This window comes from Mastomys coucha, unplaced genomic scaffold (assembly GCF_008632895.1).
Source record: "Mastomys coucha isolate ucsf_1 unplaced genomic scaffold, UCSF_Mcou_1 pScaffold22, whole genome shotgun sequence".
Taxonomy (NCBI): Eukaryota; Metazoa; Chordata; class Mammalia; order Rodentia; family Muridae; genus Mastomys; species Mastomys coucha.
In genome coordinates this window covers 106,800,454-106,805,923 of record NW_022196905.1, presented here as the reverse complement: position 1 = coordinate 106,805,923, position 5,470 = coordinate 106,800,454, and positions in this window count along the sequence as shown.

The window sequence follows — 5,470 nt, the reverse complement described above, 5'->3', positions numbered from 1 at the left end:
TCCAGGTCCTCCTGCCTCAGCCTCCTGACTGCTGGGATCATGCTCTCCCTCACAAAGCTGAGAGAGCACTGAGGTCACTGACCTTCTGCCAAGGAAAGACCCAGAAGTTCAGAGAGGTAAAGTCATCTGCCCAAAGTCACACAGCCAGAAAGTGTCTGGTCTGAGCCATGCTTTAACTCCTGGATGGTTCAACTCTACAGTCAGTTTCCTGCACTTATTACAGTGGTTTGGGTAAATGAGTTAGTGAATGATTGGGCAGATGAATGGATGGGATGAGTGTGAATGGATGAATGGATGGATGGGTGAATGAATGGATAGATGGATGGGCAAATGAATGAATGGATGGGTGGATGGGTGAATGAATGGATGAATACATGAATGGGTGAATGGCTAAATGGCTGAATTGGTGAATGAATGGATGGATGGATGAATGAATGAATCTCTGAATGGGTGAGCGATTTGAAGGAAGGAACCCAAAGCTAATGAGCTCAGACTTCCTCAGGACCCCGGGCAGCCTGTGGTAACTTCACTGTTTGTCTCTTGTGGTTTGCCAGAGCACCTTCAAAGGCTCTGACTAGAGCTGGCTTCTCACCAGGCTCTTCCTGTCTGTCTGCTCACATGGTACAGCTGCTCTCAGGCCCCTAACCTCCAGGGGCACCCATGTGGCAGAGTGCATGGCGGCCTAGCACCTTGTCTGGGCACCCCTCTTCCTCTTATGGTAGAGAAGCTGCTGAGTACTCCAGGGGGCCATAGAGGGACGAAGCCTGGGTTGAATCCTGGGTGCAGCATGTGGGTGAGAGTCCAGGGCTCTAGAGCCCAGCTCATCACCCCGAGGTTCTCCAGAGATATGTGATGGAGGTGGGGTCCTTGGGTAGGCCCTGGTCCTGCACGGGGAACCTTGGGAAGAAGGACTGGCCTCTGCCCGTTGCGTGGCTGGACCCCCTGGATCAAGTCAGTTCCCCTTTCTGGGCCTCAGCTATGTCCTTGACTTAGGAGAGAATGAAGATTGTGCTGGATTTAGCCAGGGATGAGTCCCAAGCGTCCTCCCCAGACCCATTTCCACATGAGATGTTGTTAAGTTGGAGCTGAGGGCTACTCTAGGCACTCTTTCCTAAGCAAAATCACACAGCTCTTCCACGAGATCTCAAAAGAAATTGTCTCCGTCTTCTGGAATCCACAGTGAGTGACCAAACCATTTCTGTCCCCCTCTTCAGATTCCCACCTCCCTCAGTTGCCTAAGCAACTTTCTCCACTATCCAACAACCCTGAATGCTGGAGATGTCCTTATCCTATCTAGCCCAAAGTTGAGCATCTCAAATTCAAAGGCCAGTTTCCTCATGGCCCAGCCTATGCAGAACTGCATTGGAGACCTGGCCCAGCGTGAGGGACAGCCAGGCTGGGGTTTTGCCTCTCCACATGACTCTCAGCACATCCTGCCTTGGTCTTACTCTCTGCATATCTGATTAGTAGTAGTGGTGGTAGGGCGGAGGTGGGCAGTTAACCTTCCTGGAAGGCTTTTGGCATTGGTGAGTGAGGATTGGAAAGTCTTTTCTAGAAATGTGTACGGAAATGCCCATGTGTCCACACCGCATGCACATGTGAGGCTGGCTGTGTTCACATTATTTAGAATGACTAAGAACAGGGAAACGGAGTGACCGGCCAGAGCTGGTCAAGGACCGGACTCTGATCCCCTCCTTGTCTTGTCTAGTTTTCAACCTGCCCTCTGCAGCCCGCCTACTTCAAAGGGTCACGCTGCTCTTCGGATCCCCATGCCTTCATCCTGGGAGTGTTGGGGTTACAGGCATGAGCCACAAACACTGGGTTTTGTGCGGTATTGGGGATACAGCCCCAGGCTTCACACATGCCAGGCAAGAACCCTACGGAATGAGCTACAGTCCCAGCCTAGAAGCTGATTCTCCAACAAAGATATTCAGAGAGCTTTGCTTCTGGCTCTCTGGTTGGAACAGAAAGGCGGTCTCTATCTCACACAAACGGTTATATGTAAGGAACTGCTGTGAGGCGGGTTTGGTTGAGTTCATTTTTTGTTTTGTTTTTTAAAGATTCACTTATTTTATGTATGTGAGTACACTGTAGTTGTCTTCAGACACACCAGAAGACAGCGTCAGATCCCATTACAGATGGTCATGATCCACCATGTGAACTCAGGGAATTGAACTCAGGACCTCTGGAAGGTGCGGACGGTGCTCTTAACCATTGAGCCATCTCTTCAGCCTTTTGTTTGGTTTTTCGAGACAGGGTTTCTCTGTGCAGCCCTGGCTATCAAGGAATTCACTCTGTAGACCAGGCTGGCCTTGAACTCAGAGATCTGCCTGCCTCTGAGGTTGAGGTCATTCTGTGACAAGACAATTAGAGATTCTTTTTTCCCCTCTGAGGCAGCACCACCGGGCATCCAGCTGTCGCTCAGGGAAGACGCTGGGTCTCTAGCATCAAAGAGGCTTCCTACCTGAGGGGCGGATTCAGACTTCTTCTGTCCTGGGCTGTAGGTGACCATGGGTGGATATGTGTCTTGGAGTGTGTGGGAGTGGCTGCAATAGTCAAGCTACAGCCCCTGTGGTGGGTGTCTAATGGAGAAGGTGGAGGCACTGGTGGAGGAATGATGCAGAGGCCATGGAGGGTGCTGCTGACTGGCTTGCTCCCCATGGTTTGTTCAGTCTGCCTTCTTATAGAACCCAGGATCCTGAGCCCAGAGATGGCTCCACCCACAGTGGGCAGGACCCTCCCTCATCAATCACTAATTGGGAAAATGCTCTACAGCTGGATCTCCTGGAAGCATTTTCTCAACTGAAGCTCCCTCCTCTCTGATGACTCTAGCTTGTATCAAGTTGACAGCAAACCAGCCAGGACAGCCACTGAAGTTTAGCAAATGTCCTGGGAAGCTTCCTGACCACAGGAAGCTGGGTGGACAGATCTTCAGTAAGCTGAAAGACCAGGGTTTGTGAGGAGCACAGACCCCCTTCCTGCTGCCTTGGCTGATATCTCCCTGAAGTGCTGACCCTGCAGAGTTAGGAGCTGGGCCGACAGGCAGAACCATCCCTGGGACAGCATCTTCTGCTCGCCTGCTGGCTCAGCGCTTTCTCCAAACACTTCTGCTGCTGTTTCCTCTGGCTGGTGGGATCCCAGGGGGACGGGACTTCCCCCTGAGTTGTTCCAGACACAGCTCGGGACTTTCTGAGGCTGGGTAAAAATGCCAGTGGCAGATAGGCAGGAGGGGATCTTGGTGCCCTGACTTCTTACCCGCCCCCACTTGAGGCTGGGGTAGAGGAGAAGTTGTTCTAGGCAGAGTCTTGGATGAATCATGCGCTGGCCCACACTGGCTATTGGCTAAAATGAGGAGTTTTCCGAATCTGTGGAATCTTTTTGTTTGAGCTGGAAAGGAATATGGTTCACGAGATCCAACTACCTCATTCTGCAGACAGAGCGACCACAAGCATGCAGACAAAGTTGCCCAGTAGTCAGGGATAATCTCTGCCTCCCAGCTTTCCGGGCCCTGACTGTGGACGAGTGTGGAGTATGGTGACAGAGAGGGCCTGTGTTGGTCAGGGATGTGTGGAGGTGATCTCTCTCTGAGCATGAAAGATCTAGAGGGACTGTGATGGTGCAGTGGCCAGGTCTGTGTCACTTGAGCTGTGGCTGCTGGAGCTCTGGTGCCAAGGTGGCACTCAGGTGGCATTTAGGTGAGACCCATTCGAGGGGGAGGTAGTCTTGGGGAACCCTAGGGAAGATGGTTCCTGGCACTGGGGTGGTGCTGGGCATTCTCCTTGTGCCCTTTCAGTACTGGAAACCAGTCCTGTAGTGTCACCCAAATGAGCTGAGCAAATGGAGTCTCAGCTCTCACTTAGCACAGGCACAGGCTCTCCCTGAGGGACCTAACTCAGGTAGCTAGACCAAAGCCAGAGAGCCACATAATGTCCTCCACTCGGCTCCCCTGAAGACAGGAGGAGCTCAGGAGGAGGCTCAGAGCCTGAGGATGCCCAAGTTACTACCTGTCTTTCCAGGGCTGATCTGTTTGCTGCATGGCACCTTAATTATAAAGGAGGCAATGTGGGGCTGGAGAGATGGCTCAGTGGGTTAAGAGCACTGATTGCTCTTCCGAAGGTCCAGAGTTCAAATCCCAGTAACTACATAGCGGCTCACAACCACCCATAATGAGATCTGACACCTTCTTCTGGTGTGTCTGAAGACAGCTACAGTACACTTACATATAATAAATAAATCTTTTTTTTTTTTAAAAAAGGAGGCAATGTATAAATGAGTTATTTTATTGTAGGAAGATAGAATATGCTGGTTGAGTAGAGAGAAGGAAAGGAGAGGAAGGAGAGAGAGAGAGAAAAGGAGAGGGGGAAAGCAAGAGAACAAAGAGAAAGAAGAGAGAGAGGAAGAGGAAGAGGAAGAATGAGGGAGCAAGAGAACAAGAGAGAGGAGAAGCGTATGAGGGTGAGGAGGTAAGAGAACAAGAGAGTGAGGAGGGGGCAAACCACCCCTTTTATTGTATGGGTGTGCCATGTTTGGCTTGTGGTCAGATGACTGCGTGTAGGGTCCAGCTAGAATGCTGGGAGCTTGGGGCATTGTCTGCCTGATAGAGCACACATCTCCTGCAGGGGCAGCTGTGAGGAGTCTGGGCTGAAATCTGAGCCATCGTCTCAGAAGTTATCACCAAACTCCTACCGTCCCTTGTGAACAAATTTACTTTGCTCAGTGGGTCTCTGGGGTTCCGAGGTAGCCACTCTACTGGACTCCGGCTGTCAGAACTGCCCACTGCCCCACAACTGCCCTGATGGGGAGTGCTCTTGGGAGACCCTGGTGTTGTGGGAAGGGAGCTGGAGCCCAGGGATTCGAGGGGCGAGGCAAGATGTTCTCAGAAGACCTTTACCCCCGGACAGCAAGTTTGGAGGATGCCCGGGATTCCAGCAGCTTAGTCATCAGTGTCTTATCGCCTTCTCGTGTGAACTAGACGTCTCAGGGGAAGGAGAAGGCAACAGTGTGGGGGAGTGGAGGGACTGTTGGATGGAGGTCCTGATGCAGGACAACATGAGGAACATCAGGACTAGAGCGCCCAGCCAGGAGGACTGAGACCTTGGGTGGGCTACCCCATGTCTGTCTCTCCTCTCTTCCCAGTTCTACATTCTTACTCCACTGCCCCAGGTGTGGGCAGAGCCCAGGAGTGGCCTCAAGTGAACAGTGGCTCGTGGGGTCCATTGGAGAGTCTCTTTCTGGGGAAAATGAGTCTGTAAAAATGGTGGTGATGATGATGATGATGGCGATTGTGGTGATGGTGATGATGATGGTGGTGCTGGTGATGGTGGTGTTGATTATGGTGATGAAATGGATGTTGATGATCCTGTTGATGGGGACAGCGATGGTGACTTTCTTGGTTAGATTTTTTGTTGAAGTCTAGATCCAACATGAAGAGAAATAAATGAAATAAAGGGTTCTTCTAGAAATAGGAGAA